Genomic DNA, 9588 nt, shown 5'->3' with positions numbered 1-9588 from the left:
CAGTTTACTTCATTAATTACGATGGTCGTTTTTACTTCAAATTTTACTATACGCTCAATATTGGAATCTCATCAGTTTAGGACTAACATGAGTAACGGACTAACGGTGCATAGTACTCTCCATGAAAATTTCAACTATAGTGAGAATCTTTCTTCAAAAAACTATAGTGAGAATCTAAATTTGATCCAACATATGCTACCAGTAGTAAAAGAAATGAAAAATAAGAACCAATACGTAGAATGAAACACAACAAATGAGTCAAATTTTCAGAATCAAGAACCAAATGAACCAATTGACGAAAGAATGACATTCATGTAATTGGTATTGCATCAAAATAGAAGACGTGCAAAAATGGTGTATTTGAAGATGAAACAAAGGCAAATAATTTGGCACAATAGGTTCTAAACAAAGGCAAGTGAAGATTATTTATGTTCTCCATATTTTCATTAAGCAAAAAACACATACATGGGAATTCCATATTAGGACAATAGGCATGCCCAATCAAAAGTTGTTACTCAATTCTGGTTCAAGCATAAACATTCTCCCACTCTCTTTGCAAGTCTTGTAAAGATTTTTCTATTTGTGTTCGGTAATGGTTTGTTCTTGACAACAAGTGATGGTTCCATTTTCAGATCGGGTGATGATTGCACTTCCACTTCATGTAATGGCTCAACATTTGTGCTAGTTGATGGCTCAACTTCCGTAGCAATAGATTGATCATATATTAGATAAAACGGTTTCCTTAACGGTAAATCCATGCCCAATAGCTACAAAAATCTCCACATTGTTACCAACTCCTAAATTTGACACTATGCCTTGCCAATCTTCGTCATTAAACGACATTATTGTGTCTCGTTTGTAAATCTGGATAGTGAATTTTGTGTAATTAATGATCGGGACACTAGCGAGACACTCGGTTGCCAAATTTTCAGGTGTTGATGAATAAAGAACACATAAAGCTATTCCCTTCATGCAAGAATCACTATCCTCCGGCACTTGGAAAAGTACCTGAAGGTCCTTCACCTTTATAGGCCAACCAAGAAGGATAATTGTCACCCGGAAGGAAAGAATCACCAAAATTGGTTTCCAATCCCTGTATCACGAAAATATGCTTAGTTACTTACTTATGCAATTCTAATTATGCTATGCAAATGGACAAAAAAATATAAACAAGGAAATTTATTGAATGGAAAATGCAATATAGTTTCTTTCCACTTTCCTACAACTCATCTTTCACAGTAACCATTGTAATAGCATATATATGTTTGTCTACGAATATGAATAAGCTAAAAAATGTAATAAATATTAACAGTAGCAAATAAATGCAATGAAGATAAATTTAAAGAAAAATGATATGTAGAAAAAAATAAGTTTTCTCTTATGATACTTGAATAAATTTGTATATTTAAGAATCTTTTACCATATGAACAAAAAAAATGCAAATGGAAAGCAGTTCTATGTTTTCTCAAGTAATAAACTAATAATTATCGGTAAAGGTGGGAGGATAGAGAAGAAACCGGTGATAAGCTCTTGCTAAGAGTATTGATGACAATGTGGCAACTTCCGATACCAAACAAAAGGGATCTCATGGAAAGATCCGAAACTTGTAATGCATGTGATGTTCCCACTTCGGTAAGACCTGCATCATATAGATCATCAAGAAATCTTCGAATTCTTGCTTCGGTTGAATCTCTCGATTCACATTGTACAGAAACACTTCTAAGTCTTGAACAAGCTGTTAAGTATTTGTGATTGAGAGACCAAAGCCGATTATTGCTCTCTATATCCAAGGAAGCAAGAGACTTTGACATGCCACCAAAAGGGGGAATGCGTGGTAAGGAATTCATTGTTGGTGATATCCAAGACCTAATGAGAGAAGGAAAAACATCATGTGATAATCCTTCATATCCACATAAAGATATATATCCAATGCTTTTTGATCTCACTATCGAAAAGGGCACTTGTTTGACTCCGGTATTTGCTGCCATTAGAGTTGTCAAGGATTCCATTTGCCCTATATCTTCTTCCAATTTGTCAATCTTTGAACAACCGAAAGGATGAGAGTTTCCACTGTTCTCAATTGATAGATCTCTCTTGGGAGATTGCCAAGACTCGTACGGTCCTTCAAATTTAACATAAGAAGATTCTCGAGATCTCCAATGGACGGGTGTACCTCCAACAAACTTTGACAATCCTTCATAATTAGCTTTTCTAGGTTTGGTAATTTTGAAAAGTCGTGGGTTCTTTTCAAGTTCTTAGAATGACTGAGATTTAGGATCTTCGGTCCATCTATCAACTACAAGAAAATAAATGTTTTAAATAAAAGTTAGAGAATAAAATGAAACCGTGGCAAAACATCTGTTTCCATTAACCATTTATTTTAAAAGGAAAATCTATTCTCATATGTACCTGAGGCTTCTTCCAAACTTGTGTGAGATTACTGTTTTTTAAGTCCATAGCAACTACATTTTTCGATAAAAGTTTTCTCGGTGTGTATTTTAATGGAAATCCTTGCCAAGAAAGCCATTTCGGGTGCTTTGGAAAACACTTGTAATCTCCGATGACTTGTACATTATCAAGTTGCAACAATCTCAATCTATTCATTTTCTCAAAAGCAATTGTATCAAAGCAAACTCTATTGGTCTTTGGCAACTTCATAACCAATCCCTCAATGGCTTTTGTTCCCTGGGACACAAAGAAAGACGAGGTAGAAAAATAAAATAAAAAGGAAATCTTAATTTGTTGTTTGGTGACTAAAAAGCAACACAAAAATCTGCAGCCTAAGCCCAATTATATATAAAATGACATGATTCTCATGAACTAACTCTCCAAAAACTTGAGTTGTTACATGAAGACCTGTGTATGGACGGACACTTGTGAGATAATGAATCCCACATTTTTCGGCCAATAGATTGGAAAATTAAAAACATTTACGAAACATAGTTTTTGTTATCTTTAAAGATGGTGAAAAATGACAAAAGTTCAAAATGCAATGTAGAGAAATTCTTACGGTATGGTCTGCCGGTACATTAACTACGTCCTCATGACACCACAATCGGGTACGCTGCTCGGGCTCCTCCGGTGAACTTTCACGAACAATTTCCCTTCCCATGTCTCGTAGCAAATCATGCATTCCAAGCTTTTTATTCTTTTCAACTTTTATGAGGCTTCTCTCTATCAACACCGTTATTCCAATATCGGCATGAAGTCCACAACCATTTAGTATCTTTGTAACATAAGCTCTATCCTTACCGATAAAGAAACAGCAGACATCAAGAAATATATTCTTTTCCATACGATCCTTTAAACCATCATAGCTTATTTTTAGTATCTCATGTATTTGATCATTGGGTATTTTTTTAGCTTTGATAATACACTCTGCCACTCATATTTTCTCCTCTTCAATAAGTAAGATCCAAGGACTTCAAGAGCTAGTGGTATTCCACCACAATAGGCAACTACATCTCTTGAGAGAATAAGGAAGTCTTTTGTTGGAATCGCCTTCCGAAAAGCATGTTCACGAAAAGCTCAAGGGACTCACTAGCATTCAATTCCTCTGCTTCATAGATAAAATCAACTTCAAGGATATTAAGTACACGCAGATCTCTGGTTGTGATGATTATTATACTTCCCGGACCAACACTATTTCGGTCGCATAGTGCATTAAATTGCTCAAGCTCACTAACATCATCAAGTACAGCAAGTATGCGTTTTGTGTGAAGTCGTTGTTTGATCATAGCTTTTCCTTGTTCAACACTAAGCACCTTTATCTTTCTTGTTTTGAGGATATACTGAAAGAAGTTGTTTTTGTAAATCGATTCGGCCCCTATCTTTCTCCCAAACTTCTCTAATATTAGCAACGAAGCTTTGATCTTCAAATTCATAACAAAGATCATTGTAGATGACTTTGGCAATAGTGCTTTTGCCAATCCCCCCATCCCCCAAATCCCTACTAAACAAACTCCTCTTGTATTTTGTCTTAAAAATCGAATCGACTTTTCTGCACGGGGTTTTAATCCAACTTGGAAATCTGGCGAGAGGTAAGTATTTATTGTCTAGATTTTTCAAAACTTGGGAAACAATTTCCTTCACAACTTTGCTTTCATCACTGCAACAAGTAAATATTACCAAAAACAAAAACGGTCATAAAAATGAAGGATTAGAAGCGTAAAATATATACATTTGACTCAATTTCCAAAAAAATCAACTTAATTTCGTAAAAAGTCAACTCAATTTCATAAGGGTGTGCTATATCTGCTAAAAGGTAGGTATTGGACAAAACAACACTAAACATCACAACCCAAAGCAGAACAACATAGGACAACTTTTACGATATCGAACAATTTTGTCTTATACGATGTTGGGTGGACAAAATGTTATTTTGGTAGTTTAGACAACTTGTACTTGAGAGAAAAAGTTGTATTGTGAACAGTTTTACAATCAAACAGATTACAACTTAAGTTGTGGTGTCATGTCCAAATACTCTATATGTATAGCATAAAGCTTAGACAGTGGTATAAACTCCTTGTACTTCACTAAATCTTTTAGTGGCGTAACAACAACAAAATCGTAAATTGCAATATGATTACTAATTAGCAAAAATAAAATAAAACCAAAACTGAATAGACATATTCACCTGTAATTACTCATATCCCAACCAGCCAAATAGGAAGCATCGTGGAGTGCCGTATTAATAAGTTGATCTAACTCATCTACGTATAGGAACGGTTTTTCAACCGTATTTTGACGTATTTTCGAAGGGGTTGTACCGTTAAATACGGGCATAACAACTTGACCCTTATATGCGTGGCATTCCATGATTTGTAGGAGTTCGTCAAGACACCAACTAGAATTAACGTAGTTTTCAGAGAAAACAACGATGGCTATCTGAGAACCTTGTATTGCTCGAATTAATTCTGGTCCCAGCACCTTTCCCTTTTGAAGATTTTCATCATCAAGAAAAGTGTTGATTCCAGTGTTCGTGAGAGCAGCATAGAGATGAGAAACGAAATTGCCACGAGTGTCTGCTCCCCTGAAATTGATGAACACATCGTATATCCATTGGCTTTGGGGTTTCGATCGAGGACGTCGTATATTCATTGCAAAGAAAATGGGTGACCAGCACTGACTGACCGAGTCTATGGATATAACAAGCACTTGTAAGGAGTTGAATGGAGCGCGCTATTTCCACAAAAGACTACCCACCAACGCATTACAGTCGATAACATTATCTAATCCTTCCCTAAAACATAAAAAAAAAATAATAATAATAATAATCCTATTGTACTTTTACTTTTTAGGCTTAATTATAGTTTTGTTCCCCTATTTTAAAATTCGACGGTTTTGATCTCTCTATCTAAAATTTGTCTAAAATATGATGATATAACATGTTTTAAATGGTGTTTTCATGGGAATTTTCTTACGATTTTATCGATTTGTTTACACCGATTTTTGGTAATACACAATATTATCCACAACACTTAAGGACTGAATTAAAGGTCCTTTTTGAGGTTTTTTGGGTTTAGCGATTTACGGTCTCTTTCCTTATGTGTTTGTTGAGAGCAAATCAAATTGTTCTTATTAGTGTTAGAATTGCTTCCAATAACTTTAACACTCAAATGAGCATTCAAAAGAAGAATAAAGAAAATGAAAGGAAAAGTGCATAATGAAGTAAAGAAAAGGATAAATAAAGCGGTAATAAAGCAATTAAATTGCGGGAAATAAAATGGTGGTGGCCGGAACTGTCTATCCGTTATCTCCTGAACCCGTTTGCTTCCATGGCGTGGGTGTTACATGTGTATGTTGCTATAACACATGATCGTACCCGATCGAAGGTGACCGCCGGTGCTTTGAATGCGGTGGTTTAGACGGTGGTGGAATGTGTCGAATGCTTCTTGGAGCGGATGGGGGGTGTGTACTGCGGGCACTCCGACGCTCAAGTCGATAGAGATCGAGAGAGTGAGGGTTTAGAAGGAAGAGATATATTCTACATTGGGGACTGCGATGAGTCCCCTATTTATAGAGGTGGAGGGCTGCGAGCCGTTGTAATGGCACACCGGCTCGGCGGTTACGAAATCGTGGGAAGTGTAATCGCCGTAGAGTTTATTGCGGGAACATGCGGAGAGACATTATGTTCGGCTTTTGAGTGCTCGGTCGAAGCGGGATCGGGCGGAAAGATTCCCTCGTCGGGAAGTTTGGTCGAATGTCATTTCGTAATTAATGCCCCCGTCTCGAGGGAGAAACTTAGGAGACATGACCTTTGGTTTCGAATGACACGTGTAAAGGCTATTGTAGTACTTGAGTAACTATAGTACGCATAGTGTTCTTGGTTTGTGTTCCCAAGATGTCATCGATACCGTTGATTTAATCCTCATGTTTAAAGAACTACTACGAGTGATCGAGCCCTTGGATGGATGATTTGATTTGATCGGGACCGCATGTACGCTACTTGAATGAGGAGTCGTATGTGGAGGGCTGCATTGGATTGGGGCCTCGCGACCTTCAACTTCTCACTTTCAAGTCCAGCTTAATCCATCGTAGCGAGTAATGCTCGGATGAATCCTTTTCTTTCGTTTCAATGCTTTTGATTTCCTTAGTTTCGTTTTTAGAAACCGTAGTAATGCATGCTTTTAGGGTAGAAGTTACTCCGACTCGGCGGTTTCCGCCGTTTGTCACGGTGGTTTCCACCGTGCGTCAAGAGTTTTTAGGATTTTGCCGTCTCTGTTTCTTGTATGCATTAGAGAAACATTGGCGACGAGCTTTGGTTTCATTCATAAGCTTTGGGCCTGTCTGCCGAGAATTGGTTTCCTAGACGTGTGGATTAGATTCGTCGTTTTCTTTTATCTCTTAACCTTTAGCGGTGGTGTTTGATCCCTTCCTCGCCGTGGTTGACCCGATGGGTGAAGGAAGGGTGGATCCGAATGTTGGATTCACTTTTTCCTTTGCTTTTCGGGTCTTTTATGGCAAACGAGGGAGCTGCCGCGCCTGTCTCTTCTTGGTTGGGAGAAGAGCCCCCGGAAACGGAGTCGGCTTTGCTGCGATGGAGTGGGTGAGATTCCCTTTGGGACCATCGGCGAAGTGGAAGATTGGGAGTTGATTCTTCCGAACACGTCCGATCAAGTGTGCTAGAAGTACGAAAACCATGCCTTTCCCATGTATGAAGTGGTTTTCAAAGACATGGGTTTCCGGCTCCCTTTTTCCAACTTCCGGCGAGAGATGCTCCGTTGGACCAAGCTGTCCCCTTCGCAAATTCATCCAAACTCTTATAGATTTATGAGAGCTTTCGAGTTGTTGTGTGATTACCTCTCGCATTCTTGCTTCCAAGAATGTCTTTTTCTCCTTTTTCACCGTGCAACGAGGCGCGGATTGGGTTTTCTTTCGTCGGACCCGAGAAGATGTTTGAGATATTTGCCGGGAAAGTTTGGAGTTTCAAAGAGCGCTTCTTTTTGGTCCGACCGAAGAGTGGAGCCGCTTTAGATATTCTTTTGGAAGTTACGGAGGATGGTGTTCGGGAACGCGGTCCTTTTTTCATCTTTACCGGTCTCGGGACCATTTTGTCTATGAGCCGAGGAATTTTGGCCGAACCCATGCCAATCTCTCGGATGAGGAAAAAGGCTTACGTCAACAACTTTGAGCGTTTGGTCGGTCTCTTCCACGGAGGACCAAGATCGACAAACGGGGAAACCATTGATGAGTGCAGACGGGACCCCCGGTAATGCAGCCTCGTCTCATCAATACCCATGAGTTGCCGACATCCGAAGACTTTGAAGATTGTCTTGGTAGTTTATACTTTCCTTTCGACTTGAATTAACTTGCTTTCTTGTGCATTATTTCTCGGATACGACGAGTTTTCTTCTTTTTTGTATTTTGTAGAAAAAATGAATGATTTGGGAACTCGGTAAACGCGGCGAGCAAGAAAATCTACGCAAAAACGGCGCAAGAACGTTCGGTCCTTGGAGCACCTCATAGCCGGTTCGGTCCGAATCTACCTCTAGTCATGTGGTGGACTTGGAAGGTGAGGACCCTTCGAAGAGCCGGAGCGGGAGCTCGCGAAGAAGCGAGAAGATGGGAACACCTTCTAAGGAGCCGACCACTCCGATCGTGGGCAGTTCTGTTCGTTACGAAAGGGGAGACTTCCTTCAACTTCCCAAAGTGTGGTCCGAGCCGTAGCCGTGCGGCCCTCAATCGACCCTCTTCTTGGACGATCCCGAGCAAAAGATTATCTAGGACTTGGGTCCACTGGCCGGAGTAAAGCGATAACCGACGGGGTTATTGCTACTATGGAGGCTTTGGAGGTCGCCGCAGCCCCGAACAATGCTTCGCTAGAGGGTGAAATTCGGGTTTTTGCATTGGCGCAGAGAGGGATGTTCGGCTGCTAAGGTCGCTGCTCTTGATGAAGAGGCAAGGAGCAAGAGGTCGATTGCCGGAGGAGCGTGACCGCCAATTTGCCGTCATGGAGAAGCAATTGGCGAAGCTAGAACCGCATTTTAACCAAGCGGCCAATTCTTCCGGAAGCCGGCCGAGGAGAAGGTGTCTTTGGAGGAAGCTCGAAGAAGGCGGAGCTCCTCGGGGAGGATGAGGCGGAAGATACCGCCGTCCTAAGGTGTGCCGACCTTGTGGACCGGATTGGTGAGCCGAAAGTAAGCTTGGTGGACGCCGTCAAGCTAGGCTTTGATCGTGGGGTGGCTCACCCGAAGGTGGTGAACCCGGATGTCGACCCGATCGTCGAAGGAACTCATCCCCTTAGTGATGTAAAAGATGGGGTGATCATTCCCCCTCCCGATCTTGTGGAAGACAATGGGCACGTTGACGTTGCCTAGGCCACTAGGGCCTTGTAATTAATCTTTCTTTAACAACCATGCTTGTAATGACATTGTGCGCTCTTCGTGGTTTTAGCACCTTTGCAATATAATTAGTTTGTTCTCAATTATACTTTTTTCGAAAATGTATGCTTTATTTTCAAGTATAATGTTTTGAATGTGAATGCTCGTTATGTGATGCTTTTTTTACACTATTTGAAGTGTTTGTAGAGAGCGAACCGTTTATCTTGTATGTTTTACAAAATGTGACAATTCGTGTGCTCTTTGTGTTGCTCGCTTTTGGGAAACGAGGCTTGAAGTGATGTAAGTCTCGCCGAGGTGGGATGTCCTACCCCCGGCGGTCATTATTTCGACGGAGTGAATTAATGACTGGAGAGTTTTGCATGCCCGCATGCGACCTTGTTACTTTGACTTGTTATTTTAAATCAAAGTTCGCCTTTCTCTTCCTGTATTTAGATACTCTGTTTGGAACATTTTACCTTTTGTGTTGTTTTGCAAGGAAGAGTCCGGGCGCGAGAGTTATGACTATTACGCGGAGTATTTGTCGGCGGTACTTCACATCCAAGAGATCGTTTATCCGAATGTGTGTCCAAAGTTGTGTTTTGGACGTAGAACAACGGATGAACGAAGAAATCAAACTAGGTTCAACGCACCGAGGCGTGAATCACCCATCGCGATCCGGGGTTCTACCTAACATGCCGAGCGGTGATGTCGCAGCCGGAAGCGTACATACCGAGGAGTAAGAAAATCTGTTGTGTAGATTTCTCTT

General features: G+C 40.4%; 1 pseudogene across 1 annotated transcript; it reads right to left on the bottom strand.

Moving 5' to 3' along the window:
- Window positions 1–359: 359 nt before the first annotated feature.
- Window positions 360–5116, bottom strand: LOC146896653 (disease resistance protein RUN1-like; annotated as a pseudogene). The gene is made up of 5 exons (XR_015023333.1): window positions 4637–5116; window positions 3011–4108; window positions 2410–2685; window positions 1518–2296; window positions 360–1093 (listed from the first exon to the last, which is right to left on the bottom strand). The product of XR_015023333.1 is annotated as a disease resistance protein RUN1-like (transcript).
- Window positions 5117–9588: the final 4472 nt, after the last annotated feature.

This window comes from Medicago sativa, chromosome 8 (assembly GCF_051527215.1).
Source record: "Medicago sativa cultivar Bolivia chromosome 8, Bolivia_mono, whole genome shotgun sequence".
In the NCBI taxonomy this organism is placed as follows: Eukaryota; Viridiplantae; Streptophyta; class Magnoliopsida; order Fabales; family Fabaceae; genus Medicago; species Medicago sativa.
The sequence above is the reverse complement of the archived record's forward strand: the minus strand, read 5'-3'. Positions and strand labels throughout refer to the sequence as shown.